The sequence below is a fragment of the Phocoena sinus genome, chromosome 5 (assembly GCF_008692025.1).
Source record: "Phocoena sinus isolate mPhoSin1 chromosome 5, mPhoSin1.pri, whole genome shotgun sequence".
Taxonomy (NCBI): Eukaryota; Metazoa; Chordata; class Mammalia; order Artiodactyla; family Phocoenidae; genus Phocoena; species Phocoena sinus.
This window is the reverse complement of record NC_045767.1, coordinates 65,603,143-65,617,098: the sequence shown is the minus strand read 5'-3', so window position 1 is coordinate 65,617,098 and position 13,956 is coordinate 65,603,143. Positions and strand designations below refer to the sequence as shown.

The 13,956-nt window shown below is 43.3% G+C and overlaps 1 protein-coding gene across 3 annotated transcripts in view; it reads right to left on the bottom strand.

The window, feature by feature from the left end:
* Nucleotides 1-6,318, bottom strand: part of N4BP2 (NEDD4 binding protein 2) — a 121,201-nt gene extending 114,883 nt beyond the window's left edge. For 2 of the 3 annotated variants that reach the window (XR_004350021.1, XM_032632675.1), the window contains exons 1-2: nt 6,123-6,318; nt 630-693 (exon numbers count right to left, since the gene is read on the bottom strand). The gene's annotated coding sequence lies outside the window, so the exon portion shown is untranslated. The remainder of the gene's footprint in view (nt 1-629; nt 694-6,122) is intronic. The other variant, XM_032632676.1, reaches the window with a different exon arrangement.
* Between the last annotated feature and the right edge of the window lie 7,638 nt (nt 6,319-13,956).

The window sequence follows — 13,956 nt, the reverse complement described above, 5'->3', positions numbered from 1 at the left end:
TCCTGGGCAGAGAACTAAGATCTCTCTTCAGGACCGCTCACTGCTGTCTCTCCGAAAACTGCCTGACAGACATCTCCATGTGTATATTACACAGGCACTTCAAACCTGAGAGTTCCAGCTTAAAATGCTTCAATGACTCCACAGCTTTCAAGATCAAGTTCCAACTCCTTGGTTAAACCATTCAAGGACTTCTATGATTTGGCCCCTTACCTACCCCTACCACTCTCTTCCTCTATTCCTCCCCAGGTACTCTCTACTCCTCCTGTATCTAATTATTTGTTTCCCAAATAACTAGATAGATGGGCCCCTGGCCCATCTCACATCTCTGTGCCTCACACATGTTCTACCCAAAAGTCCCTCTACCCCATCCCACCCAACCCATATTTCTTGCCTCAATTAACTTTCTTTCAGGAAAGTTTTCCACTATCCCAAAGTCTGATTTACACAGAGCTGCCACTGCATCCTAGATACACCTCTACCTTAGCACCTTTGTATTTATTTGTTTACGCTACTAGTCTATAAGCATCTCACAATGTGTTTCTATTCAGCAAACAAAAGCTTAACAAATATTTGTTATATGCCAGCACAAACCAAAAAGCCAATTTAGTTCTTTAAAATACTGGACTTACCATTTCGGTACCTGGAATACTCAGGTCCATTATACAGGGCATCTCTTTCCCATGAATAAAATATCTAGGAAAATAAATTGAAAGTCAGAAGGGTAGTTAAGATTTAGAATGGATATTCCTTGTGTCTGCCCAGAACTCCTTCTCCTCCCCTACTCCACCAGGGGCCTGATTCCTGCTAATAGATCCCTGGCTATATAAGTAAGCACAACACATGATCTAGGCTGAACTAGGCATAGTACCTCATCCCCTCAGCTGCAGGAACTGGTCAAAGGACAGGCATGTGAGCAACTCTATCTAGATCCTCTGACGTGAGTCTCTAAGTAGGTAAGCCTGTGCGCCAGGAACCAGGTCCCACTTTGTGAAGAAGCATATGTGCAGTAGGAGAGATGGCGCCAGTGGTTAGGACTAGTGGTTAGGACTCGGCGCTTTCACTGCCAGGTCCCAGGTCAGGGAACTAAGATCCCACGTGCCGCGGGGTGCAGACAAAAAAAAAAAAAAAAAATTTATAGGAAGGATCTAACTATGGGCAAGTTCCCACCTTAGCTCCTTATGGCCATCTCTATCCATACACTTTCTGTTATATGGTTACTGAACCAGTAACTTTTCCATCCATAGGCCATTTCAAACTGTATCTCTGTTATTTGCAATCCAAAAAGTCCTAACTAATAACCTCTAGCTAATATTCAGAGAAACTGAATAAGATGGAAATTATATGTAAAGGTATACTTCACTGAAACTGTAAAAGGACCTACTTAGAAAACTTTCATCTATCCGATATAATGTCTTTCTCTTCCCTACTAGGTAAACCCCCAAATTACTATTTAATTCCCTTTTTAATACACTCTATGCAAATCACATCTTTTTTTTTTTTTTTTTTTTTGGCCATGCCACGCAGCATGCAGGATCTTAGTTCCCTGACCAGGGATCGAACCAGTGCCCCCTGCCGTGGAAGCATGGAGTTTTAACCACTGGACCACCAGGGAAGTCCTTCACATCATTTTTTAACATAGTCAATTTACCTTTTTCTCTGTTACACCCTAACCAGTATATGGTGAGATAACAATAAGCAATTACAATGAGAATGTAGAATACTAGGCAAACAAGTAGGGGCTGGCTTCCCTAGAGAGGTCATCACCTCTACGGAGACCTGAAAGATAAGTATGAGCTAACAAAACCAAAGGGGAAGGAAGCAGGGAGCTAGGTAAGGCATTCCAGACAGAGGAAAGCTTCTGTACTCAGGCCTAGATTTAACACACGTGGCATCTTGAGGGAGAAATCCAAGTAACTGTTTATGACTAGCAGCACATTGAAGGCAAAAGGAGAAAGTGACAGAGGATGAAGAAGTAAACATGCCAGATCATGATCCTGAAAGCCAAATTAATAAGTTCAGGGACTTCCCTGGTGGCACAGTGGTTAAGAATCCGCCTGCTAATGCAGGGGACACGGGTTCAAGCCCTGGTCCAGGAAGATCCCACATGCTGTGGAGCAACTAAGCCCGCGAGCCACAACTACTGAGCCCACGTGCCACAACTACTGAAGCCCGCACACCTAGAGCGCATGCTCCGCGACAAGAGAAGCCACCACAATGAGAAGCCCATGCACGGAAACAAAGTAGCCCCCTCGCTGCAACTAGAGAAAGCCCGTGCGCAGCAACGAAGACCCAACGCAGCCAAAAATAAATAAATAATATAAATAAAATTTCTTTTAAAAGTTCAGATTTTATCCTGAAGGCAATGAAAAGTCACACAAAAAAAAATGTTTTGGGACTTCCCTGGCGGTCCAGTGGTTAGGACTCTGCACTTCCACTGCAGGGGCGCACAGGTTTGATCCCTGGTCAGGGAACTAAGATCCCACAAGCCGCACAGTGTGGTTAAAAAAAAAAAAAATTTTTAGCAGGGGAGTTACAGGTTTAAATGTGTTAGACAGATTACTCAGGCTACAGTGGGAAAAGTGGATTGGAAGGCAAGACTGGAAGAAGGGATAACCACTTAGGAGGCTACTGCGGCAATCCAGGTAAGAGATGATGCTAACCATGGAGTTGGATGTTAGCCTTGGGAATAGAGGAAAAGGCACAGGTTCAAGAGATATTAAGGAGAAAGAATTCAACAGGGCTCAGTGATCAATCAGAATATGAAGCGAAAAAGAGAGGAAAAGGAATAGCCCATGTTTCTGCCAAGTTATTATTGGCAGCGCCTACTATTTACCGAATTCTTAGCACACATGCATTATCTCATTTAATCTTCCCCTAGAAAGAAGACGTAGCTTGTTTCATATTTTTGGTTTGAGGCTGGGAGAGGGAAGGTTGACAATAACTACAGTTTGGGATATGCTCAGTCTGAGTTACCTGTGGGAGCATACAAATGAACATATCATGAAGGTAGATGATATACGAGTCGGTTATCAGGAAAGAGCTTTGGGTTGGAGATTTAAGAATTAACAGCATACAGATAGTAACTGGGAAAAATATTTTTTAAAGTAAAATATCTCCTTTATTCATGCCAATATTTATTTAATACCTATACAACTATAGCTTTGGGACTAGTATTAGAGAAAAAGAATTGAGTAAAATTCAGTGAAACTCAGTTACTATAGGGAGGAGGTAGCTCAATATAGCAGTAAGTATGTAATGGTTCAGAGGTAATACAATGAGTACGTGATTATCTCTGCTGGGGGAAGGAAGGAAAGAAGACTTTACAACATGTACCACCTAAATCTTGAAGTAGGTTAGCAGAGAGTTTAGGGGGAGGAGGACACGGAGAACAGTGAAGACACTACAGGCGGAAGAAACAAATTTAAACACAAAAGAAAAAAATTTTTAAAAGATACCCTGCTTCAGAACAGAAAAATTAAATATTATTCATGTCAGTCTCCAAAAGTAATTCTTAAATTTAATAAATAGAGCAGATATATTAAAAAAATTTTAAAGACACATAGGGAAAATTCATTTTACTAAATACTATATCATATTATGAAAGTAACATTATACAATTAAATGGTATGGCTACAAAAATTCGATAAAAGATGGAAGGATTGTTATTAAAAGTCAAGAGTCCAGATATAATTCTTTTTTTTTTCTAATTTATCTATTTATTTATTTATTTTTGGCTGTGTTGGGTCTTTGTTGCTGCACACGGGCTTTCTCTAGTTGTGGCGAGAGGGGGCTACTCTTCGTTGCAGTGCGCGGGCTTCTCATTGCGGTGGCTTCTCTTGTGGAGCACGCGCTCTAGGCGTGCGGGCTTCAGTAGTTGCGGTGCACAGGCTCAGTAGTTGTGGCTCATGGGCTCTAGAGCACAGGATCAGTAGTTGTGGTGCACTGGCTTAGTTGCTCTGTGGCATGTGGGATCTTCCCGGACCAGGGATCAAACCCATGTCCCCTGCATTGGCAGGTGGATACTCAACCACTGTGCCACCAGGGAAGCCCCAGATATAATTCTAATGAAGTTTGGCTTACTCATAGACTGGCATGATAAATATAAAAATAAAAAAATTCAATCTCTTCTTCAATTCCTAATAAAACTACCACTAAAGGCACTTAATAATGTGATCTGCTAAGATTTAATGTTTGACCTGACAAACTAAGATTATTCCCAAGACTTAGAATGTGACTTTGCATATAAAAAGCTGAATAGAAGGAAGGCAAAGATGGTAGTTCTCTTCTAACTGCTTTGCGTATCAAAAGACATGCATAACCATAGATAAGAAGAAGAAAGGGGAGATTTTAAGAGAAGGAAAATCCTCAGATAATATTAAAAAACATGCACCTACACTGATAATATATTTAGCCTCTCTTGTGTACAGATACTATGCCTACTTTAATAAAGAAAAAAACATTCAATAACTTAAGCCCACTTTTTCTATATGAAGTCCAGTGATCGGTCCTCTTTACTCTCCCCTTCAGAGCAACTAAAGTCAACAGGTGCACAAACTGACATTCGTAAGTACTAAATGCTGATTTGTCATGGGTTTTGTTTGTTTTATACGTTAGTCTTTTTTCATGAACTAAAGTGTAGCATCCATGCAGAAAAGCAGCCACTTCTTTCCTATTCTTTCCACCATCTCCATCACGGCAGCCCTCCATCCTACCACAGCCACTTGAATAATAAAGGCTCTGGCACGGGAACAAAAAATTGTTGATTTAATTTCTGACCTTTAACAACGGACAACGTAAGAAAATTAAACCATGCTTATTATCAAAACAAACACATGATGTTTACATTTCTTAAGGCGTTTAAAGATTCTTTCATTGAAAACTGAAGGATGAAAGCTAAAATGAGTTAAAAAGAGAGCTGGGCGTTTGATAGAAAAACAGTGGAAATAACAAAAAAAGAATGAAAAGCCTGCTGTTGAGATGAAAAGGTAACATTATTTTTTAAGTGGGGGAAGAGAGGCAGCTGCAAATCAGTTTTTTCTGAGAAGCCAGGTTCAGGTCCAGGATTTTTTTCTCTGAGCTCAACCAATCCCCACCTTTTCTGAGTTATCCAGTTTCCAGGCGAGCAGCGCTTCTTGATTGGCTTAAAGATGTTGAGTAGAAAAACCAGCCAATCCTACCTTCAAGTCAGAACTGTGCTATGAAGACATTACAACCACTGCATGGCGAGACTGTGTACAAACCTGTCCGTGCCACAAATATCAGATCCTAGTTCTAAAGACTGTTGCCGAAAAGAAGATTCTTTAAAGCCAACAGCGAGCGCGATCGGCCGTTTACACTTTTTTTCTTTTTAAATTACTCTAGCTCTCTTTCGGAGAGAAAACAACAAAAAAACACCACGTTTTAACCAAGAGCTTAAGAAATAAACTGCCCCAGGTCGAGTGACTCACTCTATCCAAGACGGATTTCCACACGGACCTCTAGGAGAGGGTCCGGATCACGGTAGGGCTCAAGGAGGGACCCATAGAGGATCAAAGTTGCCGTGGGGGAGGGGGTGTGGACGACGATCCAAGCGGCACAGACACCGGGAACCGGGAATGCCTCCCCGCAGTATCCAAACTCGGAACGTGCGGAGAGGCTGTGTTTGGATTGGAAGTGAGTAAATAAACAGCTCTAATAGGACTACGTGCTCGGGAGGGTGGCCCGAAGTTCCAAGAAGGATCAGCCTGGGAAAAGCCGAAGGCGCTCGGAGGGCCTCGAGGTCAAGTCCGGGCGGGAACTGACAGGGAAGCTACTGGGGGCGAGAGGGGTGTGTCAAGGGCCTGGAAGGCCGCCAGGGACTGGGGGGCCGGGAAAGCGGCCGCAGCTTCCGCCTTCGCCCGACCTCGGGCGGCGCGCCATGGCCCGCCTCTCACCGACGCCTCACTTCCCTTCCGTCCGGGCGACCGGGCCCGCGGGCCGGACTGCCAGCGCCGGTCCCCCACGTTCGAGGATTGGGGTTTCAGTGGCAGCGCCTCCCGCCGCTTACCTCAGGCCCTCCGCTCGGATTCGGGGACTCCGGGATTCCTTCCCTCCCGGACCCTCAGCCCAGCCCCGCCGCCCCGCCTCCCACCCGCCGCCTTTACCTGCTCCGGGAACGGGCGGAGGGCGTCGAGGCCGAGGCCGCGTCGTCGAGTGTGAGACGCAGCGCCGCGATTCCGCAGCCTTTTCCCGCCGCCGCCACTGCGCTCTCCAGCACGGCGCAGGGCTGGCGAGCAGCGGCGGCCGCGCGGGGGAGACGCACGGCGGGTGCCCGGCGGGGAGACACTGCCGCTCTCCGTCCGGCTGGGGAAGAGCAGCCTCGCAGCAACCAGCCGCGAGAGGGCGGGTGGGCGGCCGAATGGGGAGGGGTCTCGGAGAGTAGGGAATGGCTGCCACGTCGCCCAGGTGGATCGCTGCTCTCCGCCTCCCCCACCCACGCCGGCTCCCGACCAAGACCTCTGGTTCGTCCCCGAGCTCCGCTGGGGCGCGTCGGCCAGCCCCGCAGGACCAGCCCCGGCGACCCCCTGCCCGCGGGCGCTCCCGCCTCTCCCTCTCCCCACTGAGAGCGGGCCCAGGCCTGGCCGGTTCTGCTGCATCTGAGCCGCCCCCACCCCGGAAAAAAGCTCGCCCGAAAGCCTGACGTGTTTCCCCCTCTCCTTGTGGTGGGGTCACACGGAGAAGCAAGCCATTTTCAATGCGTCGGGTTTTCGGGGAAGGCGGGAGCCGTTTTGAGCTGGTGAACATAGCAATAAGGGGCCCGTAATTTCGGCCGAAACAAGCTGCGCGGTAACCGTGTTAGACACAGCCGTGTATAAGCCTTTTCACTCTCTCGCAATCTTCAAAAGCAAAACAGAAACACAAGATAGTATTCGCTGGTTGAGGCTGGGAAGGAAATGGAAGCCGGGGCGGGCCCGCCAGCTCGCGGGTCCCAGCGGCAAGTTGGTAGAGACCGCGAGGCGAGCCAAGCGGCCTCGGCTTAGCCTAACTGAGCTGTTGACGCGAGGCGTGTATGGCCAAGGCGGCGGCGGGCGCGCGAACCCCGCCTCCACGCGCGCCGCGCTGTCCGCGGGAGGTTTCCGGGCGCGCGGCCCGCTGCCCCTCTGCGCGCTCGGGCGTCTGACACGGCGCGGCCGCCTCGGAGCCGGGAGACAAAGGGGTCGGCTGCAGCCGCGGCCGCAGCCGGGACCGAGGCTGCCTGGTCCCAACCGGCGCCGCCGACATGCGGTCAGAACACGCTGGCGGAAGCACAAAAAAAAACGAGACCACGTTTGCAACGTAGAACCGCAGACGCTGACCTTTGCCCCGCTTAGAGCTTCAGTTTTCAGGTGCCAAGAAAAAGCAACGAGGTTTTCTGCCCGTTTGCATTCACTGTGTTATTAGATCGTCCCCAAAACCTGCTCCATTTTTTTGTCCTCCTAAACTCTGCCTTCCTTTGTTTGTTTCTTCTGTGTTCTGACGTGAAATGTTGTGTTTTCAGGCACACGAATTTTTCATCCTTGCTTTCTGGGGGTGGTGATTATGCTTATTTGTTTTTTTCCTCCCTCTGTTCCCCTCCCTTTGCAATTACTTTTTGTTCCACCATCAGTGTTTTTCGTAGAGAAAAGAAGTAGCCCCCTGACAAAGTATTCCTTTGCATCGAAGAGACAGACTGTCAGTGTTGTTTTAGTAATTGCTATAAACTGAGTGGAAATTTGGGGAAAATGCAAGTGAATTTTTATCTTCATTTAGGTCTAGTTGGAACTCACGAAAACATTCTAGTGGTTTTTTTAGAAACCCGAAATATTTAAGCAGAGACCTCGGGTTTGGTACATGTTCTAATGAAACCAGCCACACGGGGGAAAAAAGGTATGGTTTTTTTTTCCCTTTTGTATGATTTTTGTATTTTTAAAAGTCCCTTGAGCCCCTGTTAAGAAATTAAAACACAAACACCCCTATCAATGCTTTTATTAATTTTGAAGCAGCAGAGATTTTAACAAAGTACCCAGAATCTCAAGATATAAATAACTTTTGCTGAGACCCTGACATTATCTCTGCCTCTGAACATCCATTAAAAGAGACTAATAACAGTGATACATGCCACTTTAGTAATGAAAGAATCCTAGTAATTATAAACTTCAAAGAAATCTAGCAAGTTAATATTAATTTCATTCATATGAAATATGAACATGATAATAAAATGATTATCATGCTGATAATATCAACATGATAATAAAAACTGGCATTTAAATTCTTGATTTTTCCTTTGAACATTGTTAAGGATTCATCACATCTTAGGTCTGAACAAAAAGAAATAAAGTATTCTTAACACTGGAAAATATATTTCAAGCCAGCAAGACATCACCCAGGCTGAATATTTATAGAAAAAATAGTGTTTGCTTCCTATATCAATAAAAGAAAAACATCAATACTATAAAGTTCTAAAGTCAGACTCAAATGAAGAACAAAGCAATCTTTACTCAACATCCACAATGCCAGCCTTCTTTGTGAATATTTATAAAGATTTCCTCCTTCCTTATTGGTTTAAATTCTAAACCAATAGGAAAAGTACAACACATCTTTTAAAGAATGAGACGTAAGCATTAGGTTAAAACATTGGATAAACTGATTGTTTATCATGCTCATTCTCATTTGAGATTGGGTATCTTTTAATTTTAAAGAAGAAATTTAAGAATATCTGAATTATTGAGTATCTTGATGTACCTTAAATACCAAGGTGCTACTCCTGATCTCACATTGCTCTCTATAATCTTCCAGTTGGTTATGTTACAATATTTAATTCTCTAAAATGCCAGATGAATCTGTAGAATGGCAAAATGTTACCACTTAACACTTTAAATAAGATGAACCCTGGCATTTCTTTAGATGAAAGACTGGCCTTTAAGGAAATAATAAAATTTACATTTTTTAAAATGTCTTGGATTTTTGTAAATAAATAAAATTTTGTAATTTATTATAAACAAATCTTTGATATTTGTCTAAAGCATCTTCGGTCTATTTAACAGCTAAATTCTAAACATGCTTGTTTATGTTTAGAACATAAGTATGATTTCCTCTCAGTCGAAAATAATTTATGCCACCTTTACATTTCTATCCTTTTAATTTGACTTGGAGCATTCCACTTAATTTAATTATTTACATATTTATAATCTCCCTTAGTAGATCATCAATTCATTGAAGATAGGTTCTGTTTCCCATTTAGTCTTGTATTCCTCATTACCAAACTCAGACCCTTGTACAAAACACTCCTTGAACACTTGATGAGTAAAAGAATGAGCATTACTCCATGACACAGCATATGGCAAATCAAAAGAAAATCTGTCTCAGGATTTTTTTCCTCTTTTACATAGTGGCTGATAAATCCTTGTTTTCATTCCCAATTAAACTTAGAATAACATTTTGCAATAACATTACTAAAAGAAAGTAAGAACCAACATATGCTGGAACTCCTGTGTTTTTCAATTTTAAATCTGGTAGAAACTGGATAGTGAGTTATATTGCTGTTACCTAAAGTAAGTAATATCAGTGGGCTTATCTTTATAAAAGATTTCTTTACCACACTCAACAGGAGCTGCAAGCTTTGTGGCCTTGGGAAAATTACTTTAAGCCCTCTAAAACTCAAATTTCTCACCTCTCTGATGCATTCATTATATCTACTTATGATTAATTAAAATAATGAAAGCATGTAAAAGTAAAGGCTCAATAGATGGTAGTTATTAATTGCAGATATTATGGATTCAATCATGAAGAAAAAGTAATTTTCTTTGTGCAGTTATTTATCTATAAAAAGGCAGGCATAAAGTGCTGCTTCTTTTTAAAAAAAAGTGAGGAAACAAATATCTCGAAGGAAGGAATAGGGTACTAAGAATATCTACGGAGAGGAGATAACTTTTAAGAATTGAAATTGGCTAAGAGAATGCATCTTAAGTGTTCTTCGTGTGCACACACACATACAAAAGGTAACTATGAGAAGTGATGGGATGTGTTAATTGTGATAAGCATTTCACAATGTATACCTATATCAAATCATCATGTTATACACTCTAAGTATGTACAGTTTTTTGTTTTTTATTATTATTTTTTTTTGCGGTACGCGGGCCTCTCACTGTTGTGGCCTCTCCCATTGCGGAGCACAGGCTCCAGACGCGCAGGCTCAGCGACCATGGCTCACGGGCCCAGCCGCTCCACGGCATGTGAGATCTTCCCGGAGTGGAGCACAAACCCGTGTCCCCTGCATCGGCAGGCGGACTCTCAACCACTGTGCCACCAGGGAAGCCCGATATCCAGCGTTTTAATCAAGTAAACTAGATAAGGGAAAAAAATTAAATCTTGTTTTCCTAGAAAAACCTTATCATTCCTAGAAAAAATGTTGTCATTCCAACTTGCTCTCTGAATGTAATATCACCTAAGTGCCTTTGTCACATGTAAAACAGTTCCAGATTTTACTTTAGGTCCCGTATAGATGTGAGTGTTTCAAAATATGTCCTACCTTGGACATTTGTTCATGGTAGGGCATAGGAATTTCTCATTATTTGCTTTGATGGACTGCTGAAAAATACCTGTTCCAAATCAGGATGGTTTGTAGGATGATGTCAAGGAGTTTCCTCATTTTCTTTTGGCTGATTCCAAAATACAGAGGAATTTGCAGCTGCATGGAACATAGAAAAGGGAAGTTAAATAACAGTAATTTGTCAGAGATTGACCAGCATTGATCAGAGTAGCCCTGCTCAGTATACAAATTCTCCAGTCTCCTTCCATTTAATTCAGTAAATATATATTCCTTTTCTGTTTGGTTTTGTTTGGGTTTTTTTGGCTGCAACTCGGGGCTTGTGGGATCTTAGTTCCCGACCAGGGACTGAACCCCCCACCCCCCCACCCCGCTTGGCACTGAGAGCTTGGAGTCCTAACCACTGGACTGCCAGGGAATTCCCAGTAAATATATATTCCTGTGATTTATGTTGGGGTCTTCAGGGAGCCCAGTAAATAGCATTGGTCTTCTCTGTCTAAATTGAGAATAAAGGGCAAGTGTAAGGTAAATGATGGATCAAGTATCTCCTGAACTGATAAGGACCAACTGGAGGCTGTAGCTTATGAGAACCAAACTGACCTGTCACCTGAACAACTCAGTTAAGTAGACTTCCCCACCCTATTCCACAGGCAGCACAGGGCAACACTGGGTCTTGCATGGGGCCATAGGCACTTCTGCCTTTATGGGTCCCTTCCTCCATAAAAAAACATTTAAAGACATATTTTATGACTGCACTGATATAAATAAAATATATTAATACCGTATATTAAAACATTTTCTTGGGCTTCCCTTGTGGCACAGTGGTTGGGAATCTGCCTGCTAATGCAGGGGACACTGGTTCAAGCCCTGGTCTGGGAAGATCCCACATGCCACAGAGCAACTAGGCCCGTGAGCCACAACTGCTGAGCCTGCGCATCTGGAGCCTGTGCTCTGCAATAAGAGAGGCCGCGATAGTGAGAGGCCCGTGCACCGCGATGAAGAGTGGCCCCCGCTTGCCACAACTAGAGAAAGCCCTCGCGCAGAAACGAAGACCCAACACAGCAAAAATAAACAAATTAATTAATAAACTCCTACCCCCCAACATCTTCTTTAAAAAAACAAAACAAACCAAAAAACATTTTCTTTAAGCCTACAAGTTTGTTTTTTTCCTTCTCATTTTAAATTGAATGAAAACATTTTCAAGGCCCCCGAAAATATCCTGACCCCTAGACACTGGGCCCACTGGGCCTAATGGAGAAATTAGCCCTGGGTAAAACATTGGACCAAGTAAGTCATAAATCCTTGGTATGTACTCTCTGAGCAGCCTTCCTGTCCAGAGAGAAGAGAGGAAATCAGGCAACCATGCCTAAGTTGTTCTTCGTGAATTTACCAATCAGATGTCACTGTCTACTCTGGGATGGGTAAAGGAATAGGGAGAAGCTAGGAGTTACACCATTCTAGCTCAGTCCACATAAAAGAAAATATCAGGGCTTCCCTGGTAGCACAGTGGTTGAGAGTCCGCCTGCTGATGCAGGGGACACGGGTTCGTGCCCCGGTCTGGGAAGATCCCACATGCTGCAGAGCGGCTGGGCCCATGAGCCATGGCCACTGAGCCTGTGCGTCCGGAGCCTGTGCTCCGCAACGGGAGAGGCCACAACAGTGAGAGGCCCCAGTACCACAAAAAAAAAAAAAGAAAATATCAGTAGAGAAAAAGCAACCCTCTCTTAGCAAGCCTGTCCTTACTACTGAAATGGTTACATTCACTTACCATAATTCGATAATCCTGGGCTTTAAGATAACCCATCTAACTCTTCTTGCTCCAGATTTCAGTTTACCAGAAAACTTTCTGATTATAACTATATGGCCTCCCATATCTTCCTACCAAGAAAGAGTGTATCAAGCAGCTGATAAGCCATACAACCTGCTCTCTGGTTACATTTATCATTGTAAATTAATAAATTAGCATCCTGATTTACAAATTATTCACACAAGAAATTGGTTGGCATGAGAATTCATGGATTTGTTTAATGCATTCATGTAACTGACTTGACCATGTTATTAAACCAGAAAAGTTGAGGTTGAAAATCTGAATCACTGACAGCTTCATCTAAGGTACTAAAACCCTAGAGCGCGCCACCTCCATAGTCAGCAAGTTTTTGTTAGTGGCAGTTCAATTTTCCCATTCTCTAATCAAAACGTCCCTCACACTACTTCTAATAACAGTGTACCCTTAAATTACATGGGAGGGGGCCTGTGGGGGGAGAAATACTCTGGCAAAAGTTTTCCACAACTACTGTTTCCCTCCAGTTCTATTCAGGGAATTAAGAATACCACCTGCTTTTCTCCATGAATTATAATTAGGGGGAAATTAATTATCATTAGTTAGTTCTGTGTAAAACAAATCATATTCTTTACAACAGATCATCCACAGGAAATTTTCATTTGGACTTAACTACCTCCATATGGCCAGACAAGATGTCATCTTGGATCAAGGTAAGGAAGAACTGGTGACACAACAAAGTTTATAATGGAATATCTCAGTAGTTATATTCTTTCATTAAGCATCTATTGAGAGCCAATGATGTGCCAGTCAGTATGTGCCTAACATAACTGGAGGCTGCAAAGCATTATCTAGCTGTGTGTCCAAGAAGAAAAGGAAACAGATTTTGGTGAATATATATATATATATATATATATATATATATATATATATATATATAGTTTCTGACTCAATGACTGGGATTTTTATCCCCACTTTCACGGGAAATGAGGCACGGAGAGTAAGTAACTTTCCTAAGATCGTATCTAGAAATCGTGATATAATCATGATGCAATCATGACTGAAACCCAAGCCTGTTCAGTTCATTAAACATTTACTGAGTCCTTACTCTACAGCAGGCCCTGTGATGGGCATTGAGGGTGCAGCCATGGCCTTCCTTTGAAGAACTCCACCAGCTTCCTGCCAGCGGGCCAGTACGTGGCCACTCATGCTTTCTGCCAGCCTTCCTGGTTCCATGGGAGCAGCATAACTTCTCCTCCTAACTAAGGCTACTTATTCCCTGTGCTCTAGCTCTCACCCCTCACCTTTATTTATTTATTTATAATTTTAATTTATTTTTTCTTTTGGCTACATTGCAAGGCTTGCGGGATCTTAGTTCCCAGACCAGGGATTGAACCCGTGTCCCCTGCAGTGGAAGCAAGGAGTCCTGGGAAGTCCCAGGAGACAATTTTTGCAAATCATATATCTGATAAGGGACTGGTAGCTAGAATATACAAAGAACTATTGCAACTCAATAATAAAAGACAACCCAATTTTAAAATGGGCAAAGGATCTGAGCAGACACTTCTCCAAAGATGGCCAATAAGCATATGAAAGGGTTCAACAACATTAACTATCAGGGAAATTGTATGTTTCTGATGCTCTGACATTTTGG